Consider the following 25,037-nt stretch of genomic DNA (forward strand, 5'->3'; position numbering starts at 1 on the left):
ACAATCATCAAATACCAAAATGATCAAACAAACCTTATATATCTACATCACCAATTTAGGTCACCACCAAGTCGACTTGAAGAACACATCACAAAAGATGAAATGTGTACACAATTTGACTTCAATATTAACCAAAAAATAATTAAGTAGACCAAAAAAAAATGTCCACATGCTTCCCACAAGTCAGCTCACAAACCTAGAACACACAAATAACCACAAAAATTGATCTACAAGATACGCAAACTATATCATCACATGTTACCACTGATAACCAATGTTCTAACCAAAACATGATTACCATATCTACTAACTTACACAAAACTTATCACCAGATGCTATAAACCTAGAATAAGATAAATTGCATATCCACAACACATCTCCCGGATATGCAAAGAAAAATACTCAGCCAAAATAATCCGCCAACCAAAATACCATACACTCTACCAGATACCCTATTCATCTTACCAGACCTTATCAGACTCAAGCAATCTTTACTCAATCTTCTGGAATGATGAAATCATGAAGTGCAGATGCCAATACTAATATGAATTGCCATCAATGATAACATCTCATCATACCTTTAGTATCTCTTGCCAACAATCTCTCCCTTTGGCATTGATGACAACACTTAGTGAAAAATGACTGTGTCGGATCAAAACCAAAATATATACACTACAACCAAAAATGTAATCATCGGATTCTAAAGAATCAAAGAATTAAAGAACTCCCCCTTAGATCAACATTTTTCACTCCTATACACTCCCCCTTTGACATCAATGACAAAGGTAAGATACCGAAAATCAAGAATTATGGCCAAAATTGTTGTATGGTGTTCACAAAAACTTGAAAATATCTGCATATAAATTCTTCAAAGAGTCCAAGTGACTGTCCCAACTCTTTTGAAGATTCTCAAAAACTGTTATAAATCTACTGAGAAGATAAGACTGTGCTTTTGAGATCTTGAGATCATCTTGATCACCTATCTTGAGAGAACTCTGTGCATCTTGAAGAGCATTCAACATTACATCCAACTTAGGGACAATATGACTCCTAATTTCTCCAACTCTACCAATTATCATTTCTCAATCATAGCTCAAACTCTAAATCTTCTCAAGCAAATAAATTTCCTTATTTTCATGTTGTCTTAATGAATTTGATAACAGATCAACTGACTTAGATAAGCTTTCTAACTGGTCCTTGTACTCCCGCAACTTCTTAATATTTGTAGTGAACTTGTTCAGAGATAAGAATGCTTTATACAAGTTTCCTCCTATAGTTATTGCATCCTCCATTCTTTTCACATAATTACTCAAAGTGGGTCTATCATTTGATATCATTTTCTTTAAGGTCTGGAGCCTTCTAGCTTCAAATTCATTCCTGACCTTAACCTCTATAGATTTCTCAAAAGACTCAAAATAAGAATTAGTAGAATCAATTAGACTTTTCAATTGCCTGGATGAAGTATCAGATGTATCCTTTTGGAATGAGGGCCTTAACTTCTCCAAAGTATTGATTGCCTTGTTAATTAACAAACTATCTTTAGTGTGAGACCTTAGGTCTTCACTGGCTTTGGCTTGAAAAAAAGATGCCAACTGAAGTTTCTGAATGGGAGACAGAGAAGAAAGATTGATTGGTCCTTGTATAAACTCTAGGTCATCAATTACCTGCTTACCTTTCATAGTCTCATTTCTGACTTCAACCTTTACCTTAGTCTTCTCCACATCATCCTCTATAGCAGCTTCCTCTTGAAATGTCAAAGGGGTCTCCACTTTATCTGCTATATCAACTTCACCCACACCTGCATCATTCTCCATTCTACTCTCTCTCATAGCATTGGCTTCTACATGATCTATCAATTGGACTTCTGGAATAGAAGTATCACCCATTGTCTGCTCAACTAAATGCACTTCCAAAATTGAAGGTGTATCTACCTTGGTCTGCTCAGTTTCCAGATGGGTGTTAACTTGATCCTTTGCCAGATTGACTTCATATTGATGTTCTTGCAAAACTTCTCTCCAGATTTTCTTTGTCTCTTTAGCAACTTCATCAATCTTACCGAACATGATCTTATTAACTCTGTGCTTAGTCTAAAACTTATCCTTGGCTAACTATAGTAATCTATATATCTCCTCCTTAGTAATAACTACACACAAATTAACTAATATATATTCCCTCAATCTCTCATCTTCTTTATTTGTTGTCAATCTTCGAACATCCAAAATGTCATACAAACTCTTCAAAATTACAAATGATAACTCTATCAGGGCTTTACTATATACATTCATATATTTAACTATGACTTCTTCTAATGACCTCTTTCCATTCTCATCAAAATTTCAATACCACTTAGATAGTGGTTTCAAATTACCATCTTTGACAACTGAATTAACAATATGATCTAATGTAATAGGGGGCACAATAGTGTAATTACCTTAAATTTTTCCTAACTTTAGTGCCTCATCAAGCTCAGACTTAGGTTTCTTGCTAGATCTTTTTCTATCGAATGGCTTCTCCTTAGAGACCTTGGTGATCTTAGGAGGTCTTAGGAGCTTTTCCCTTTACTTATCTTATTGCCTTATCTGATTCAATTTCTTCATCATAAACCACCATAAATCTAACTCATTTCTTCTTCTGCACTTCATCAAATGGCTTAACTGATGATTTTGGCTTGGGAGGATGAGAAATAGGAGCAATACTTCTAGTTTTGTCTTTAGGCTTAGGGACTACTACCAATTCCTTCTTTACTTTTATTGATTGCCCTTTAGAGGTAATGTTTTCTTCTCTTTCTTTCTAGACAACCTCTTTGGATATCCACATACTTTTTGCAAAAGATTCTACCTCTTTGTGAACCTTCTTCTGAATGCTTGGTCTCTTAAATTGTTGATGAAGTTAAAGGCTCTTTTCTTTGTAGGTTTCAAACCTTTCTTAATTAGAGTCCACCGATTGGCTCTGTTGGCATTATGTGAACCAGCATGGCATTACGTGAACTGGCATGAAGACATAATGATATTGTATATTGTCACTGATGTCAATATGAGACATGTTGTGAACCGGCACATGTGATAGGTGAAGAGAGAGGAACCAGCATATGTATGAACCAGTTTATATGCCAAAGTGAAGTGGCATATTTGTTCAAGGTGAACCAACATGTAGTTATGGGAACTGGCATGTAGTTATGGGAACCGGCACATGGAAGCATTATATGACTACCGGTTGGTAGGTAGCTTCCACTTCAGGGTTTCTAGTTGGAGTACCTCAGGTCTATGTGACTCAATCGGTGATCTTTGTGTGATGAGTTAGCAGTATGATGGAGGACAGATCATGTTGCCACATAAGCTTTGTGTGCGTGAAGGATCTTGCATGAAGAAGACTATTCCTATCTACCTCAGGAATGAGCAAAGTCTGTCAAATGGTGATAATGCGTAAAGGGTTATCAACCACCATGAAATCGGTGGATAATGCACGATGGAGAATGTCTTGAGATCGATTCAAGATTGTTGCATTTAATGTAGTATGATTCAATGGTCATGATTGAACCGTTTGAATTGCTTAACCTAACAGGTTTAGGGTTTAGGGTTTTTGCTACTGACCTATATGTTTCCTATAAGGTCAATGTTGTGTTTTTTTCTGAAGTTGTTGGCAAAAGTTGTGAGTGTGTATCCAAGAGAAGTGATACATGATTCTTGCCAGACAAGAGGAGAGAAGAGATATCTGCAAAGTGAATGTGCAGAAGGTGAAGAGGAGCCTAAACAGATCTACATTAGCATTTAGTGCTATTAACAAATCATTGTAATACCTATTGATCTCTAACCACTTCAACAGTTGTAAAATCCCCTAACAAGGTAGCCTTAACTGGCTTGATTCAAAATCCCTTAAATCAGGTGGTCTTAACCGGCTTGATTAAAATCCCTTAACCAGGTAACTCGAGGCTAATGAGTTCTGAGAAGCTAGAGAGCTTAGGAGATCCTTTCAGCTATTGAGTTCTTGAAATCCTCTAACAAGGTGACCCTACTGGGTTTAACCCTTAACCGGGTGATCCCTAATAGGATCGGTTCCTACCAGAACCTATTGTAATGTCCTTAACTGGACAAGGCTCCTAACAGAGCGGACTTCTAAAGAGTTCAAAAAGAAGCTTGTGGGTATTCATCCCCACCATGGTTTATCCCAGTTGGGTTTCCACGTGAAAAAATATGTGTGTCATGTGAAATGCTTTTTTCTTGTGATGCTTTGTTTTACCTATTAAGCACATGAAGGTTCTATGTTTTATGCCTGTCTATAAAACATATTGAACTCATTGTTGCGAAGATCTGATGGTTAAGTTTACTTGTTTATGCATGAGAATATAATGATACTATAGTATTGAGCTAAGAGGAAAGCTTATTGAATGACCGGTTCATGACTGATTGAGTTGTACTGAATGTTACCAGTTGCACTATGTTTTACTGGTATGTCAGTCATTTGGAATATTTGTTGTCAAACTAGATTTGGATTGTATTTGTGTTTGTACTAATTCACCCCCCCTCTCAGTACCGATTTGGTGCTAGTGGGTCATCATTGAGTTATCAATTGGTATCAAAGCACTCCAGGTCCTCTATGTTGTAAGCTTAACCGCTTGAGGAAAAGATCCTAGTCAAATGATGAAGAGGGAAGGTCCAATGTTTAATAGGGAAAATTTTGGTATATGGAAAGATAGGATGAAGATATTCATCAAAAGCATGGGTGTTCAACACTGGAGTTATGTTGAAAATGTATATGTTGTTCCTACCAGTACTCTCACCGATGACCAAAAGAGAGAGATACAAGAAAATGGGCAAGTCATGGAAGCCCTCATCAACAGTCTATCTAACATTGAGTTTATTGATGTTCAGGACAAGGCAAATCCCAAAGAGGTATGGGATGCTCTTGAAAACATCTATGGTGGTGATGAGCATGTAAAATAGGCTAAGGAAGAGAGCCTAAGAGGGAAGTTTGAAGAAATGCGGATGGTTGAAGGAGAGACCATTCAATAGTATGGAATAACAATCAAAATAGTTGTTGGAGAAATAAAGAGTGCAGGTGGCAAAATAGAAGATTCCACTGTGGTAAGCAAAGTTTTGAGATCCCTGTTGCTGGTCTATGCAATAAGGGTTGCTGCTATTCAGGAGCTGAGATCAATAGACAAGTCTAAGGCATCCTTGGACTCCATCATAGCTAAGTTGACAGCCTATGAGCTGAATAGTTTTGATGGTAGTGTTCAAAAGACAGAATTAGCTTTTAGAGCCTCTGCTATACCTTCCAGAAAATGAAAAGAGGCTAGCACTAGTGGGGAACCTAATCAGAGTAGAGAAATGAAGGATGAAGAGTTTCTGATGGAATTTGAAGCACTTCTTGCCAAGAAATTCTCAGAAGGAACTGGTAAATACAAAGGTAAGCTACCTTTGAAATGTTTCTCTTGTAACCGGATAGGACATATTGCTATGAACTATCCTAATAGTGACAACAAGGATAAACCAGAAAGGTTCAAGAAATTCAAAGGAGGAAACCAAAGAAATTGTTTTATGGTAGTTGATGAAGGTGTCAAAGATGAGGAATCAGAAGATGAAGAGAATGAAGACATTGTGTTTGTTGCTATAAAAGAAGATGTGGCAGACAAGAAGGCTCTTGTCTCCTGGTTTGATGATTCCAATGAGTGGATCATTGACAATGGTTGTTCTCACCATATGACTGGTGACCGAAGCAAGTTTCTATCCTTAGAGGAGTATGATGGTGGTGTGGTTCGCTTTGGCAATGATGCACCATGCATGGTCAAAGGCAGAGGGTCCATCTCTTTGAATGGAAAGAGTAGTGCTGACAATGTGTACTGGGTTGATGGTCTCAGACACAACCTTCTAAGTGTTGCCCAACTAAATGACAGTGGCCTCACTCTGAAATTCAAGAATGGAGCTTGCAGAATCAAGGGAAAAGATGGTAAATTGGTGGCCACCGACATGCAGACTAAAGGTAACTTTTTTCATCTGAATGCAAATATAAGTACATGTCTTATGGCTAAGCTTGATGATAGCTGGATATGGCACAAGAGACTCTGCCATGTAAACTTTGATAACATTGCAAAGGCTAGTAAGATCAAGGCAGTTAGAGGGTTACCGATGCTAAGCAAACCGGATAATACCTTGTATAGAGAATGTCAATTGGGGAAAATGTCTTCCTCAACCTTTAAAGGTAAATCTTTCATTGCTGACAACTTGCTTGATCTTATGCATACTAATTTATGTGGTCCTATGAAAACTAGAAGTGTGCAAGGTGATAGGTACTTCATGATTCTCACTAATGACTGCTCAAGAATGATGTGGGTCACATTCTTGAAAGACAAGTATGAAGCTTTTGGGAAATTCAAAGCTTTTAGAGCATTAGTGGAGAAGGAAAGTGGTAAAAGGATCAAATGTCTCAGAACTGATCAAGAAGAGGAATTCACTTCCAGTGAATTCAACAAGTATTGTGAAGAATTTGGCATCAAGAGACAACTGTCTGCCCCCCAGACTCCACAACAAAATGGCCTAGCAGAGAGGAATAATCGGACTATGGTTGAAGCAGCCAGAACCATGTTGATCCAAGGGAAGGTAGCTCACACCTTTTGGAGAGAAGCGGTGAGCACTGCAGTCTACACTATGAACCGGGTACTCATCAAAAAGGGTAAGGACAAAATTCCTTATGAGTATTGGACCGGTAAGACACCTGTGGTTCACTACTTTAAGGTATTTGGTAGCAAATGTTACATCAAGAGAAGTGAACATCAGGGAAAATTTGAAGCTAAATGTGATGAGGGAATATTTCTAGGATATTCCACCAAGAGTAAAGCTTTCAAGTGCTACAACAATAGGACTCAGAGAATTATGGAAAGCATCAATGTAAGAGTTGATGAATCCTTTGAGAAGACTGAGGAAACCGACAGTGAGCAAGTTGTAAATGAAATGGTCGCAACCTTCTAGGAACTGGTTGTCAGTCAACCGAGTACTAGTAAGAGTATTCCGGAACTAGTGAATGCTGATACTGATGAAGATGAGGATGAAGAAGAAAAGAAAGAAGAACCAGTTAAGACCATTCCTCGATATGTCAAGTTGAATTGTGATCCCAAGCAGATCATAGGTGATAAGGATGCAGGAATCCTTACCAGAAGAAAGATCAGAGAAAACTCATGTATGATCTCTGAATTTGAGCCTAAGTCATTCAAAGAGGCTCATAAAGATGAAGACTGGATCAAGGCAATGGAAGAAGAACTTGACCAGATAGAGAAAAATGGTACATGGTCCTTGGTACCCAGACCAGAGCATAAAAATGTCATTGGCACCAAATGGGTGTTCAGAAATAAGTTGAATGAGGATGGTACAATGATTAGGAATAAAGCCAAACTAGTATGCAAAGGATATGCTCAAGAAGAAGGTGAAGACTATGGGGAAACCTTTGCTCCTGTAGCCAGATTGGAAGGAGTTCATATGCTTCTTTCATATGCAGCTTTTAAGAGGTTCAAGGTATATCAAATGGATGTAAAATTTGCATTCCTAAATGGTGTACTTGAAGAGGAGGTGTATATTGAGCAACCAGATGGGTTTGCCCTATCTGAAGACAGTGACATGGTATGTAGGCTACATAAAGAATTATATGGTCTAAAGCAAGAACCTAGGGCATGGTATGAGCGCCTACATTCCCATCTTGTGAAGATTGGATTTGAGAGAACAAGTGAAGATAGAAATATCTACTTGAAGTCTGAAGGAGATCAGATTCTGATCTGTGAAGTTTTTGTTGATGACATCATCTTTGGTAGAGATGACGAGATGAGTCATGAGTTTGCTGATGAGATGAAGAAAGAGTTTGAGATGTCACTCATAGGGGAGATTAAGTTCTTCATTGGACTACAGATCTAGCAGATGGAAGATGGAATATTCATCACTCAGTCCAAATATGTCAAAGAGGTGTTGAAGACTTCTGGCATGGAAGATAGCAAACCGGTTGGTACACCGATGGTGACCAGTTGCAAATTGACAAAAGAGGATGATTCCGCACTGGTTGATGAGAAGGAATATCGATCAATGATTGTTAAGTTGCATTATGTAGTGCATAGCAAACCGGATATTGCACATGTAGTTGGCATTACTGCAAGATTCTGAAAGAGTCCAAAAGAATCTCACTTGATTTTAGTCAAGCAGACTCTTAGGTATCTGAAGGGAATAGTTGGCTATGGATTGTGGTACCCATACAACAATAATTTCAATCTAAAAGTGTTCACAGATGCTGATTGGGCATGCAATGTGGATGACTGAAAAAGCACAACCAGTGGTGCATTCTTTCTTGGTGGTAGACTGGTCTCATGGATGAGTAAAAAGAAAAGTTGTATCTCTCAGTCTATAGCAGAAGCGGAGTATGTTGCAGCTTTCATGAGCTGCACTCAGACAATTTGGATGAAGCATGTACTAGAAGGCTTCAAGATCCTTGTATCTGAACCGGTAAGTATATTCTGTGATAACACAAGTGCTATCAATATATCAAAGAATCTGGTTTTACATTCTAGAACCAAGCATTTTGAGCTTAAGTATCATTTCCTGAGGGAAAAGGTTCAGAATAAAGAGATTTCACTGGAGCATGTGTCTAGTAAGGAGTAGTTAGCAGACATATTCACCAAGCCTCTCCCAAAGACAACATTTGTGCATTTGAGAGGTGAATTAGGGGTATTGCCCCTTCAGGAGGTGAACTAAAAGTGATTGTTCCACATCAGTCAGGTACTGGAAAGACAAATTTTTGGTTGATTGGTGTGTTGAAGGATGCTACTCCTTAGGGGGAGCAACATGATGAAACAGTGATGACTGTACCTCCACTTTGGCATTATTGTCAAAGGGGGAGAAGGGGTGAAGCGAAAAGATATCTGCAGCAAATGGGGAGAAGATGTGAAGCAGAGAAGATATCTTTTGTATATTGCCATCAATGCCAAAGGGGGAGATTGTTGGCACTATGTGAACCGGCATGGAATTACGTGAACTGGCATGAAGACATAATGATATTGTATGTTGTCATTGATGTCAATATGAGACATGGTGTGAACCGGCACATGTGATAGGTGAAGAGAGAGGAACCGACATATGTATGAACCGGTTTATATGCCAAAGTGAAGCGGCATATTTGTTCAAGGTGAACTGACATGTAGCTATGGGAACCGACATGTAGTTATGGGAACCGACACATGGAAGCATTGTATGACTACTGATTAATAGGTAGCTTCCACTTTAGGGTTTCCGGTTGGAGTACCTCAAGTCTGTGTGACTCAATCGGTGATCTTTGTGTGATGAGTTAGCAGTATGATGGAGGACAGATCATGTTGCCACGTAGGCTCTATGCGCGTGAAGGATCTTGCATGAAGAAGACTATTCTTATCTACCTTGGGAATGAGCGAAGTTTGTCAAATGGTGATAACACGTAAAGGGTTATCAGCCACCATGAAATCGGTGGATAATGGACAATGGAGAATGTCTTGAGATCGATTCAAGATTGTTGCATTTAATGCAGTATGATTCAACGGTCAAGATCGAACCATTTGAATTGCTTAACCTAACAAGTTTAGGGTTTAGGGTTTTTGCTACCGACCTGTATGTTTCCTATAAGGTCAATGTTGTGTTTCTTTCTAAAGTTGTTGGCAAAAGTTGTGAGTGTGTATCCAAGAGAAGTGATACGTGATTCTTGCTAGACCAGAGGAGAGAAGAGGTATCTGCAAAGTGAATGTGTAGAAGGTGAAGAGGAGCCTAAATGGATCTGCATTAGCATTTAGTGTTGTTAGCAGATCATTGTAATACCTGTTGATCTCTAACCACTTCAATAGTTGTAAAATACCCTAATAGGGTAGCCTTAACTGGCTTGATTCAAAATCCCTTAAATCGGGTTGTCTTAACCAGCTTGATTAAAATCCCTTAACCGAGTAACTCAAGGCTAATGAGTTCTAAGAAGTTAGAGAGCTTAGGAGATCCTTTCAGCTATTGAGTTCTTGAAATCCTCTAACAAGGTGACCCTACCAGGTTTAACCCTTAACCGGGTATCCCTTAACTGGGTGATCCCTAACAGGATCAGTTCCTACTAGAACCTATTGTAATGTCCTTAACCAGACAAGGCTCCTAACAGAGTGGACTTCTAAAGAGTTCAAAAAGAAGCTTGTGGGCATTAATCCCCACCGTGGTTTTTCCTAGTTGGGTTTCCACGTGAAAAAATATGTGTGTCATGTGAAATGCTTTTGTCTTGTGATGCTTTGTTTTACCTGTTAAGCACACGAAGGTTCTATGTTTTATGCTTGTCTATAGAACATATTGAACTCACTGTTGTGAAGATCTGATGGTTAAGTTTACATGTTTATGCATGAGAATATAATGATACTGTAGTATTGAGCTAAGAGGAAAGCTTATTGAGTGACTGGTTCATGACTGATTGAGTTGTACTGAATGTTACCAGTTGCACTCTATTTTACCAGTATCCCTGTTCGTCAGTCATTTGGAATATTTGTTGTCAAACCAATTTTGGACTGTATTTGTGTTGGTACTGATTCACCCCCCCTCTCAATACCGATTTGGTACTAGTGATTCATCGTTGAGTTATCAGGCTCAACAAGTGTTGCGCATACAGTTCCAAAATTTGTTTATTAACCTCATATCCCATGGGTAAAATCTATGAAGTTTGAGGTTCCACCACTTCAATCAAACACTGATCAGTGTCAACCATGAAATAGATAGTGTCAACATATTTCTCCACAATAGCTTTCAAAATTTTCTCTCTCATTCATTTCCTCCTAAAAGTTCCTAAAATATCCCCAAAGATTCTGGTTTTGGGCTTTGGAATTACCAGAGCTATAGAGATACTCTCGAATCTACATTCCCAAAGGCCTATCAGATTCCCAATGTACCAGACCAACTCCTAGAATCTCATTCATAAAATAGAAGAATATGCATAGAAGTAGGGTACCATATTTAAAGGGGTGCTTCTTTTTTTCCTTGATCTTCTTCAAATTCTTGATGAGCTCACTTCGGAGCAACTCGCAAAGATCATACTTCTTGTTCTCCCTTAACATCTCATATGTAGTGTACACTATAGTACTAGATACAAATTTCATTCAGCTAGAGTAATAAATCATGTATCCTATCACCATAGATGCAAACCAGATGTCATCCTCCAAAATGTTATTGTGTGCGGGAAAAGAAGACCAATGAAAGTTAAAATGTGAAAATGTGGTCTCAAAGGGACTTGTTCACACACCCACGGGACTTCTTGGTGTAAGTTATGGAGTCATGAAGAATGACTCAAATTCCCAAGATAGGTTCGATGGTTTTCTATCTCACAACATCCCTCAAGCCAATGCCTTTGCTCTCAAATCACTGAGCAAAGTGGCTTAGGGATGACGAATGCAAGAATGAGGGATGCTTTCGATTAATTTTACCATGAAATACTATCCTAACATGATATACTAGTTAATGATCTAAGCTAATGATAAAGGAAATATTCTAAAATGCTTATTAAATTAATTCCTATTACAAAGAGAAGCTAGATGTATTGATAAATTTGAGCATAAATGAGATACTAAAAGATTACATGGATCCTTAAAATGGAGGAATGAGAGCTCTATTTATAGTGAAAATAGGGCAATGGATGGTCAAGATTGAAGGAGTTAATCAAGGGTCGAGATTGAAAGTTATCAATCCATGTTTACAAATCCCACCAATGAAATGGTGACAATTGTCAACATAAGACTGCTTGAGAGGAAATGAAAGAAGCATTAAATGCTTGAGAAGACCTCATGGTTACCTTAGAAGGTAAGGGTTAAGGTTAGGTTAGGGTTATCCAATGGATAAAGATTTTACCCAAAGGATAAACTCTTGTGCAAAGGTTAATGGGATAACCATGGTCAAAGTAATGAATGCTTGATGAGACCCTTGGGTTAGATGAGGGTTAAGTTAGGCAAAAAGTCTCTAACCATGCCACTAAGGGTTAGTTAACCATTAATGGTTTGGAAGACTTTGGGGACAAATTTGTAAGAGTCCTTCCAAATTTGGGGGTATTCAACAAGTTAGCTTGTTGAATGGATAAAGGCTTTAATGCCTTTAGAAGACTTTACTCCAAATTTGAGAAGTGGCCTCCTCAAATTTAGGAAAAGGGGATAATGAATGGGTTTGGGTTAAATGATTAGGATTAGATAGATTCTAGAAGAAATTAGGAATAGGGTTAGGATGCAAGTGGGAGATGTAGGAAATGCAAGTGGATGAGGGATAATAAGATTAATTAAAATAAATTGCTTTATTTCAATTTGGTTGAAAGTTGGGAAATTAAATAAATTAGATTTATTTAATTGGGGTAAACTATTAATTAAATGTAAATTTAATTAAAAAGTAAGGAGAAGGGATTTAATTAAATAAAATGATTTATTCAATTAAATGGCATAAAGGGCTTAAGTGAATTTAACTAAATAAATTGAATAATTTATTTATTGAAATAGAAGAATGTGGGTGATTTAATTAGATTAGATTTAACTAAATAGAGGAATGGGAATAAAATGAACATTGAATATTCATTTAGGAATATAGTCATTTTTATACGTCTAAATTTTGCCCCTCTTTGAAGTGACGTGTGTGCACATGTTGATTCAAAGAAAATGATGTGTCGCCATGATTTGGTTATGATCATTTTTTTAATGTTGTTTTGAGATTTTCATGTCGTACCCCAAATTTGATAAATGATGTTGATAATGCCCAAGGAGATGAATCAAAAAAATTGAACATTTGATTTGTTTTGGATAAATTTGATAATTTTCATTGTATTGTAAAATTTTTGGCTATGTTGAATGCGGTTATTTGATTCATCTCCTGATAATGATGTTTGGTAGGGTTGTATGAGACACCACGAGCAATTTACGCATTCCTCCATGTAACCCTAATTTTGATTTACCCTATAAAAGGGAAAAAGTGATTTCTTTTTGTCTCATCTATGCTTGTTGAATTTAGAGAAAGTGACACTTGGAGAAAAGTCAACATGCCAGTTCCTTATGAGTCTCATCGATTAGAGCGCATTCAGAGGTATCGAAGGCCCATCGCATATGGACCACTGATAAGTCAGCCTTTTTGACCCCTTTTGGATTTTTATTTATTATTTTTTATCATGTTTTCAATTTTGTCATGCGGATTTAACGATTTAGCATGTCGGGGTCAAAGTGTAGTGCATATGATAGGTTTCGTAGTGCATAGGGTTTAATAAAATAGGGTAGCATCCAAAAAGATTATGATCACGTAGTGGTAGACTAGGATAGCACTTAGGGTTAGGTTAGCACACTGGGAGCACAAGGTAGCATGTAGGAGATACCTAGCGCATGGGGTCCTAGGGGGTCGCATGGGTAGGCATAGGTATACCCTAGTGCATAGGGTTAGGTTTGTAGCACAGGACCAGGATAAGATAGAACATAGGGTTTTTTAGCACTTAGGGTAGTTTAGGTGACGCAGAAATAGGATAGGGTAGTGCATAGGGTGAATGGTGTAGCATGCTGAGAGGACAGGGTAGCGCATAACCAGTAATTTAGTGCATAGACAAGATTGTTTAGTGCATGAGGGAAAAATTTGGGTAAAGAAGGATTTTTGGATGAAGAAAAATTGGTAGGTTGATGCCATTTTTGCCGTGATGAGTGCGAAGTGTTAGTCTGTGTGCCTACTATCATTGTTTTGATAAGTTGTCAAATATGAGTTCTGATATAACTTGATTTGATTTGCAATGTTTCAAGTTGATAGTGATTTGATGTTGATTTAATATGATGTGGTTTTTGATAGGGATGTTTTTGATATGAACTTGATTTGATTTGCATTGTTTTAAGTTGATATACCTATGGAGCTTGAGTTGTTTGACAAGCAGATATGGTTTGTGGAACTTGAGTTGTGTTACAAGCTGATATGAATGTGAAACTTGAGTTGTTTTACAAGTTGATATGATTGTGGAACTTGAGTTGTGTTACAAGTTGATTTGATTGTGGAACTTGAGTTGTTTGACAAGTTGATATGATTTCAAATGAAAATGGATTGATATGATGTGGAACTTGATTACATTTGCATTGTTTCAAGTTGATATGAATTTTATTTTGATATAAATTGTTTTGATGAGGAAATTGATATTGGACTTGTTTTGCTTTGTGACAGGAGTGCATTGGAGTGGTTCAGTCATGAGAACGATTTTCGAGACTGTGGTCATTGATACCATGATTGACACAGGCTGATAGGGATATTATTGAGAGGTGTGGCCTATCCTCTTTGTTAGAGATTCCTTGCTTTATCATTAACTGAGGTTTATTGACAACATTGGCTGAGAGGTGGCATAGTGATATGAACACCTTTCATTTGGTGACAGGTGAGATCACAGTGATGCTTGAGGATTGCTACCAGATTTTGAGGATTCCTATAGTAGGTGCATTGTTACCCTATGAGTAGACTAAGGAGGGTGGGATAGAGGCACTTCACCAGATTCTTCAGGATGATACAGTTTGTGGATACGAGATCCCTTGGTAGGAGTTCCTAGATTTGGATTACACTCCTCTACCATCAATGTTGGTAGGTTTCATATGTGGTTTCTTATGTCCCGATCGGAGGTTGAAGGGACTGGCTGTAGGATGGGGGTTGGTCCTGGAGGACATGGTGACACAGGGTCACTGATTTGCATGGGGGTTGGCTATGTTGGCCCACTTATATAGGGATCTGCATCAGGTGGTGTACTTGGGGTATAACAGTCTATCTACTAGAGTTACACTACTACAAGTATGGGCATGGGAGTATATTCCCGCAGCCAGGCCATTGGCAGATAGAGATAGGCCTGTTGGGTGTGCTTATGCATACAGATATCAAGGGATAGTTGTACAGTGTAAGATGGACAAACTAGAGCACTGGAGGAGATTTTTGGATGATATTGATACGATCATCTGGCGACCATATATAGGTTGTGAGGTATGGGCAGAGGATGGGATGGAGATGCCCTATGTATACATGTCCATATATCTGATAGGGCGGACACCCTTTGTTATTGAGAGATTCCTACATAGCTGGGTGTTGAGGCAGTATGGTCGACAGTAGGGGATACCATAGGGAGCATGTTTATATGCTCGATGGAGATAGGATATTCCAGAGTGGGGACCCACTATTGATAGCACGACGAAAATTGAGAAGTTATTTCACTTAGCCAGCTAGATATGGGACTATACCCCGGAGATAGTGCATGCAGTGGCCAGGATATCAGATCTAGTAGAGATGATTCCCGCTTTTGATGATGATGAAGATGATTAGCCCGAGAGGATAGGGAGACAGGAAGAGGCTAGTGAGGAGGTGGATGAGGGAGGTGGTGATGGTGGAGGAGGTGATGGCGGAGATGATGGAGGAGGTGGCTGAGGTCGATGAGGGGATAGGGGGAGATTGGATTGGGGGAGGAGAGGAGATAGGGGTAGAGATGGTGGTCATAGAGGGATACGGGTTGAGAGAGTAGTGTCGTAGGCTGTGGTGGATAGAGGGAAAGGAGGTTTGGCTATCGGAGCTAGGGGCGAGGAGAGAGTTGGAGACGTGATAGTGGCGGTGGGAGGGTATGATGATTTTAGATGACCGGCCCAGAGGAGGAGGTTAGATTTTTTACCTCCATGAGCATCAAGGACAGGTAGAGGGATAGGGGGTACCCCTTCACAAGTACCCCTATAGATGCGGATTCTGATGCATCAAGAGGATGCATAGATTAGATCTTTGTAGTTGTCAGTGCAGTAGTTGCAGACACAGTTGTTGGTGCATCAGCATCAAATTATTCAACTGACCGCAGAGCAGGATATAGAGATAGAGCGTTGGGGTCAAGCAGAGGAGCTTGCAGGGAGTTTGCAGAGAGTGACAACAGGTGGCCTGATGAGAGACACCTTGAGAGAGATAGCTTTGAGAGCCAATGAGGTGAAGTACTACATGAGGCATTATGAGGATGCTGTACCCCAGGAGCGTTGAATGTTGAGTTTCACAGTGTTGAGATCCAGTCGATCTCAAGATACTGGGTCAAGGACAGAGAGTAGAGGCGTGACAGGGCCTCCTAGACAGGATCCACCTAGAGATCCAAGTGCTAGGACATTTGCAGCAAGACCGTCTCCTTCAGGAGATAGTCATACTTGAGAGATGTTGTCTCTATTGTATTTTGATCATTTTGTTGTATTGGTACAGACATGACATATTTTGTGCATTGATCATTTTTTGAGATATATATGACACCATTTTCCTTGAGCCTCGTGTGATGTGTTATGGATGATGCTTTCTATATGATTTTGATATTTCTATGATGATGATGTGATGCTTAGATGTATGTGATTTGATATGTGATGAATATGTTGTGCTAATGTATGATGTTTATGAGATGCATCTTGAAAATGAGATGTATGATATGATATGCTGTGAGATGTATCTTGAAAATGAGATGTATGATATGATATGCTATGAGATGTATCTTGAAAATGAGATGTATGATATGATATGCTATGAGATGTATCTTGAAAATGAGATGCATGAAATGATATGCTATGAGATACATATCTTGAAAATGAGATGTATGATATGAGGATACTACTACAAGATTAAAATGATATGCAACTAATTGATAAATGATATGAAACTAATTGTAAAATGATATGCAACTAACTGATTTGAGCATCCTCATTCTACATTGGTCATCCTTGTATAGTCACATGTTTTTGATTTATTTGTAGGTATCATCATTGAGCATTGATTAATTTGGGATATGTTGAAAATTTATACAAGCATAATGGTATAATTGAACCATAATGACCTGAGAAAAATTTAAATGATTTTTGATTTTGCAAGATAGCATAAGTGCCATGGTATAATTGAACCAGGATGACCTGAGTGTGGATTGCATATAAATAGACAAGATTAAACCATTTGTATGTGCAATGTGGGATCATGTCTTCAGTGATATGCTTTGAATCATGTCTCGAGACAAGTATCTACACAGTACAAATGATCACCTCATAGACAAAAAATTACAAATATTGGAGTCTTCACAACTTTCTCTAGCTTTGAAGCTTTTGTAGAGGATCCAATATTTCAAAAAGTTCAAGTGCAAAAATAGTCAAAAATTTATGAAAGATGCAAACATTTGATACTTTAGAAAATCATCCATCATATTTTGTGAATCCTGTTAAGTTTTGCGTTTGTGTAGTTTTTGTGATTGTTGAGTTTGTTTGTTGGATATGATGTTCAGAGTTTGCTACAAGTTTTGATGTCTTGAATTTGCTACGAGTGCTGATCAATGCTACCCCTAGCTAAGTGTTCCTCTTAATGTGGATATGTGTAGTGATTACCAAGCCATGGTGAGATGCGGTGAAAGGATATGTGGATAAACTAGGATAGTGACTATGCTAAGTATGTCCTCGATGGATATTGTGATAAAATGTCGGGCGATGGGCGATAGTGCTTAATTGTGGATATAATGGTAGGATATAGATAGAGGAGTTGTCCTCTCACAATAGCGCCTATTGCAAGGTTTTCACTAGTTGCTTTTATTGTACCTTTTTATTTGCTTTTTCCTAAATTTTGATATTTTTTTTATATTTTTGACTATTTTGTGCATTAGACTACTCAAGTGTAGTATTTCTTCATATGGATGTTGTTAGTTGGTTCATCAAGCACATCTCCTTCTGAAGTTGTTAGCTGATAAGCACCTGATCCATAGGCTGATATGAATACATAGGGACCTAACCAGTTAGGTTCAAATTTTCCTTTCTTTTCCCAATCTTGCTGATTTCTAGGATTTTCTTTGAGTACTAGGTCACCAATTTTAAAAATTATGGGAATGACCTTGTGGTTGTAGCTTCTGCACATGCATTGCTGATATGCTTTGAGGTGAGTGTAGGCATGTTGGCATCTTTCATCTAGAAGTTCTAGCTCCTCCAGTCAGTTAACTTGATATTCTTCATCTAAAATTAGGCCTTTTAAAGAGACTCTGAGAGATGGAATTTCTATGGTGTAGCTCTTGTAGGTGCGTAGATGCTAGTTCTGTATGCCCAAAGTGCTGGATTGAGTTGTACATGCCAATCTTTGCCTACATCATTCACTGTTTTCTTTAGGATTTTCAATATTGTTTTGTTGGATGCTTCTGCCTAACCGTTCCCCTGTGGGTAGTAAGGTGTAGAGAAACAATGTTGGATTTTGAATTTTTCACATAGTTCTTGCATATCTTGGTTCTTGAAAGGTTGTCCATTATCTGTGATGATGGAATTTGGAATGCCATATCTGCAAATCAAATAATTAAGGATGAAAGAGGCAATTTGTTTCCCAGTCACTGTGGTCATGGGGACCGCTTCAATCCACTTGGTAAAGTATTTTGTTGCAGTTATAATGAACTTGTGTCCATTTGAAGATGAAGGATGAATTTTGCCAACTAAGTCCAATCCCCACTAGCAAAAGGGCCAGGATGTTGTGAATGGTTGCAGTTCCTATGCTGGTACATGTATAAGATTGCCATGGATTTGACATTTAGGACACTTCTTTGCAAAGTGATAGGAGTCTTTTTCCATTGTCGGCCAATAATATCCCATTCTTAGAAACTTTTTAGCAAGAGTAGGGCCACTTGAATGTGTGCCATAGATACCTTCATGAAGCTCTTGTAAAGCGGAATCAGATTCATTATGATCAAGGTAACGAAGAAGAGTACCATTTAGACCTCGACGATACAAAGTATCAGCAGTGAGAGTATAATGGGTGGCTTGCTGAATAAAGTTGTATTTTTGGTTGCGGGATAGGTCAATGGGTAGGATATTTCTTTTAAGATAGTTGTATATCAGTCCATATAATGGAGAGTCTGAACTAGTCAAGGCATAGATAACATGGGAATCAGAATGGTCATAGGCTGGGGAGAACAATTGCTCTACCAAAAACTCATAATGATTATGTTGCTCTAGAATTTGCAGTAGTGAAGCTATAGTAGCCATTGCATCAGCTGCTCTGTTGTCCAACCTTGGTATTTTCTCGAAGGTGATGTGTACAAATTATTGTTTAAAATCATCCACCTTTCGCTTGTATGGTAGCAGCTTGTCATCCTTCATCTGGTAGTCATTGTTGATTTGATTAATGACTAGTTGTGAATCTCCATTCCACGGCCATTTTGATGCCTATAACTAGTGCCTCATATTCAGCAACATTATTTGTGCATGGAAACATAAGCTGATATGATCTTGGTATGGTGTGTCCTTCAGGAGTGATGAACAGAATGCCAGCACTTGAGCCATGTTGAGTATATGATCTATCAAAGTATAAGGTCCATTGTTTGGTGGATATAGCAAGAACATCTTTGTCTATAAATTAGATCTCCATAGGTTGTTTTCCAGGTAGTGGTGCTTCTATGAGTTGATCTGCAATTACTTGTCCTTTGATAGCTCATCTCTCTATGTAGTGGATATCAAATTCACTGAGAATCATGACCCATTTAGCCAATTTGCCTGTAAGAGCTGCCTTGCTGAGTAAATATTTGAGAGGATCAATTTTTGCAACTAGCTTAATTGTGTGACCTAACATGTAGTGTCGAAACTTTTGAGAGGCAAATACCATTGTTAGACAAGCCTTCTCAATGAATGTATAGTTGAGTTCATATCCGTTCAATGTCCTGCTAATGTAATATATAGCTTGCTCCTTGCCTTGTTTATCCTCTTTTGCTAACAATACCCGTAGTGATATATCTGTTGTTGAAATGTAGAGAATGAGTGGCTTCCCTGCTATTGGTGGTACTAGAACTGGTGGATTCATTAGATACTGCTTGATTTGATAAAATGATTCTGCACATTTGGGTTCCCATTTGAATGGTACATTTTTATGTAGCAAATAATTAAATGGTAGACTTTTATCTGCTAGTTGAGTGATGAATGGCTTGATTGATTGGAGTCATCCTTGTAGAGATCTGAGTTGACTGATGTTCTTTGGTGGTGGCATCTCCATAATGGCTTGTACCTTTGCTGGATCCACTTCAATACCCTTAGCGGAAACTATGTAGCATAGTAACTTGCCTGATGTAACCTCGAAGACATACTTCTTAGGGTTGAGCCTAACTTGGAATTTTTCCAATCTGTCAAAAATCTTTTCTAGGATGCTTAAATGTTCTTCCCTGGTGAATGATCTGGCTAGTAAATCATCCACATAGTCCTCCATGAAGGTATGCATCATGTCATGAAATATTATTGTCATTGCTCATTGATAACTTGCTCCTACATTCTTTAAGCCAAATGGCATGCCATTCCAACAGTATGTTCCCCAAGGATAGGTAAACGTTGTTCTATCTTGATCCTTTGGGGCTATCTTGATTTGATTATAGCCTGAAAAACTATCGATTAGTGATAGCATTGCATGGCCTACTGTGAGGTCTATAATTATGTCGATACTGGGCAAAGGAAAGTCATCCTTTGGAAAAGCTTTGTTGACATCTCTAAAACCATTGCATATTCTGATACTCCCATCTGGTTTTGATACCGGTATGATGTTGGAAATCCATTCAACATAGTCGATAGGTCGAATAAATCCAACATCTAATAGTTTCTTCAGCTTAGCTTTAACCATGAGTGCTACATGTGGATTCATTTTTCATAGTTTTTGCTTAACTAGATTAGCTCCTATAGTAATGGATAAGTGATGCATGATTAATTGTGGATCAATCCTAGGCATATCTACATATGACCAAACAAAGTTGATTTGCTTTTCTTTAAAAAATTTGATAAACTCTGATCTTTCGTCCTCTGTCAAAGATTTTGCAAGGTGTATATTTTTGGCTGCTTCTATAGTACCAATGTTTATTGATTGAGTGGGATCAATCAATATGGATGATCGCTTGTGATAATGCTCGGGAAGAGTGTCAAGTCTCCCATCTTTAGGTTCCTTAAAAAGGTTTTCACCCTCACATGCATCCTTTATTTTTACTTTTTTGTGATCTATTATTGCCATTGACTGGTTTTCAGCAGTAGATCCTTTATTTTGTTCATTTTTACGACTAAGAGACTTGGCACTCCCCTGAATGTAGATATCATTAATTTGTTCACTGGTAGAGTCTATTTCTGAGTTAACGGTACACAGGTAATGGATAATGGTATCGTCATTTGGGAAAATTAGTATATCATGAGTTTTAGGTTCATCCCAGTCTATGAGGCTAGGAAAGATAAGTGGTAAGAAGTCGTTAGGTGGATCAAGCTCAGCTGTTGTAAGTGTGAGGATGGAGGTATCATTGTGGTTGGCCTAGGTGTTAAAGAAGGTAAGGATTTCATCAAGGTCTTCAATGGTATCATCTTCTGTATAGACTTGTTCATAATGTTGCTGCTCATTTTCCTTAGCGTCGTAGATATTTTGTGGACCAAATTCAAGTGATCTAGATTTAGTGTCGTGTTCTTCTTGAGAGATGGGTGTATGACTATTATTTGCACCAATATCTTCAGTAACATTGGAACAGCTGCCCCATTCATATTCATTGGAATCAGTCTCAGAGGTATTATCCCAGATTTTGGCAATGTTGTGGACTGGTATGTTGTAGGGTGAGAACAGGACTTTGATAATTGATACCAGTTTGATAGTTTTCTTTGATTTTGTGTTAGATCCTGCTTCCACTCTTTGCATTTGTTTGTATATTGTCTCTCCTCAGGGAGAAATGATGTTACTAGGAGATGATTCTTCTTTGTTGGATATTGGTTCTTGAATATGGTGTGCTTCTGCAGTAGTTGTTTCCTTCTTTTGTTTGATGGTCCTCTCTTGATGTTTCCTTCGTTCTTGATGTTTACGTTCTTTGCGTATAGTCTCTGTTGACTCAAATAGTGCCTCCTGCCAAGAGTCCTCCTTGTATTTCTTCTTTGCTTTCCACTGAGGTTTTTGGTATTTTCTTGGTGTCTTCCTTGGTGGTAAAATGTATTCATAGCCCAATCCTTTTTTGTCTTTACTGAATTGTGAAGAAGGATCTAATGGTTCCATGATGCCTTCTTGACATTTACCAATAGGTCCTTTGCCATTGTATCCCATCTATTGCATGATCAAGTAGCCTTTTCCATATAAGTGCATTGGTATAGATACTTCCACAGTAGCCACTTTGTCTTCTTCCTCATCCTTTTATAGCCAACTAAGGATGTCTTTCTCCTCTGATTCATGTGCTAGAGAGCCTAGTTGTATAAATTTGCCATCAAATTTGGTGATGGGCTGGATTGCTTGATGTGTTGATGTTGTAGGTAATCCATGAGATTTAGGTGATGCTGGTAAGTTGGCCAAACACATGGGTTCCAAAGAATATTCTCTCATGCCTTGCTCTTTGATTTTCATTTTCATTTTGAAATCCTTAGATAGTGATGTAGACTTTTCTTGCTGAAGATTTGGTGCTGAGGAACTTTGTTTTTCTCTATTATGTGGAACCAAGCTGTCTTGGGCTGCCCCCATAGCATTACAATGTTGAAATGGATTATGATATGCTGATATAGAAATCTCCTGCCCATTGTAGGGGAACTTAACACACTAATGATAAGTAGAAGGTACTTCTTGCATTGCATGTATCCAAGGTCGACCCAATAAAATATTGTATGTGAGGTCTATGTCTAAGACTTGGCACATAGTGTCCTTTTGTATTGGTCCTATTTGAATTGGCAACATTATTGTTCCTTTGGATGATCTCTCTTCATCATCATATGCTTTGATAGTGATCTTTTTGTGTGGATCAATAGATTTCTCAAAGAAGCCTAATGCACGGATAAGTTTCAAGGTATAGATATTGAGTCCAGCTCCTCCATCTATTAATAATCTTTTGACTCGATGTTTGTAGACCAAGACTTCAATATGGAGTGGAGTATTGCGTGGATGGCTCAATGAGATATTATCATGCTCTGAAAAAGTGAGGTTATGAGGCCCTGTCATATGAGCTACCATGGCTTGGAATTTTTTAGCATCCAGATCTTGAGGTACATTTGTTTCCAATAACGCTTGTTCCAAGATGTCTTTGTGTTTTGGTGAAAGTTTTAGCAACTCTAGTATAGATATTTGATCAGGAGTTTTGCGTAGTTGACTGACTAGATCATATTGAATTCTGGGTATGGTGTTTTTTGTTGACATATGCCCCTTCAAGACATATATTTAAGCCCTAGTTGTTACGTTGATGGATTCATGTTCACGCTTGTCCTTGATTGTGATAACATTGACTTGATTGTCCTTAGCTGATATATGATTGATGATGTTAATGTATATGTGATTGATACAAGCTCCACGTGTATCATTTGAGGTTGAAGCTTCATCCTTGTTGTAGTTGGGAAGAGGATTATTAAAGGCTTCATGGTCACCATTTGTCTTGAGAGCATCAACTGTTAAATCACCTCTATCAATCATGTCTTGAACAATGTTTTTCAGTCTCATGCAATCATTTGTTTGATGACCTTTGTTGCAATGAAAATCACAAAAGTGTGAGTCATTCCACCAAGGTGGTTTGATTTGTGGTTCAAAGTTGTTGATTGCTAGTAAGGAGATAATTTTTTTTGCCAAGAGTTCTCTGAATGCTGACTCCAGTGATTGCCCTAGTGGTGTGTAAATGCATTTTGGAAAGTTGTTTGCATTACCTCATGGGTTTGGATTAGGTCCTTGATTGGTATTATTGTTTTGGGCATTGTTGGTGTTATTTGTGTTGAGTTGATCTTGATTGGTATTTGGTGCATAAGTGTTAGTGCCTTGGTTAGAACCTTTTGGATTCTTTGTAGCTTGAGGATTACCTAATAATGCTAGCACTAGTTGCTTGAATTTTGGATCATTTGATTCATTTCCTCCTTCATTTCCAGTGTTTTTGTTTCTAGTCTAGAATCTAGATTTGTCTAAGTTGTTGTTGTAATTGGATGAACGTGTTCCTTCTTTGAAGAATTTTAATGTTCCTTTCTTGACACATGCCTCTTCTACTTGGATGCCATTCTCAATCAATTTAGCAAAATATGGTATGCATTGAAGCTTGAGTATGTAATTCATCTCACTATTCAAGTTGTCAATGAAAATCTCCATCTTTTCCTTTTCAGGCACATCTCGAGGATATCTTGAAACCATACGCCACCAATGTTGAAGGAATGCCATGAATGTTTCATTGTTTTTCTATTTGGTATTAGAGACATCTAACATAGTGATAGCATGTTCAATGTTATAGGAATATTGAGTTATGAATTTGTTGACTAATTCATCAAATGATCTGACAGGAGGTGTGATTTTGGATAACCATTCCATTGTTTGTCCTCCCAAGCTTCTTGGGAATAACCTCATCAAATAGGTGTCATCATGAGAAAATTCAAGACTCATGGTATAAAATTCCAAACATGATCATGGGGATCACTTTTCCCATCATATTTGTTAAATTTGGGAATGTCAGAGTTTGGGGGAAAAGGCACCATGTTTAACCGTCTGTCAAAAGGATAAGGACAAATTTCAGTTAAGGAGTACCACATTGTTGTCCCTTGTTGCATGTCTTGCATTTTTCTTTGTAAAATTTCCATTTGTTGAGTGACAACAATAAAATGTGCATTATTTTTCCAAGGGAAGGGTTCTTCCCTTGTATTTGTTCTAAGCTGAAATGGTGTGTGGAATGGTATGTGTTGTTCGGGGATGTTTTTCTTAGGGATATCTTGCTCGAGCAAGTTCTGTTCTGGTAGATTTTGTTCATGTATGTTTTGTTCAGGGTCACAGGTTTCTTCCTCTCTTTGTCATTCTTGATAATCATAATGTCGAGACCTCGTTCTAAAAATGTTGGTGTCAAAGTCTTCAGGAAGCCTAACTCTTCTGCTTGTGAGCATGAGCATATATTTTTCCTTGTCATTTTCCATGAGTCTTTCCACAAATTTTTGAAATGAAGCGCTTTCTTGACATTCTTGGAGGAGTTCCTCAGAAATTTTGGTGTCCTCTAGATTTGGGCACTCGAAAGGATTTGATAATCTTCGATTCATGTTGGGCTCTGGTTGTATTTTGCTTTGTTTGTTTCATTGAGAGCGAGTAACAATAGGCATC

Source organism: Cryptomeria japonica, chromosome 10 (genome assembly GCF_030272615.1).
Source record: "Cryptomeria japonica chromosome 10, Sugi_1.0, whole genome shotgun sequence".
NCBI lineage: Eukaryota > Viridiplantae > Streptophyta > Pinopsida > Cupressales > Cupressaceae > Cryptomeria > Cryptomeria japonica.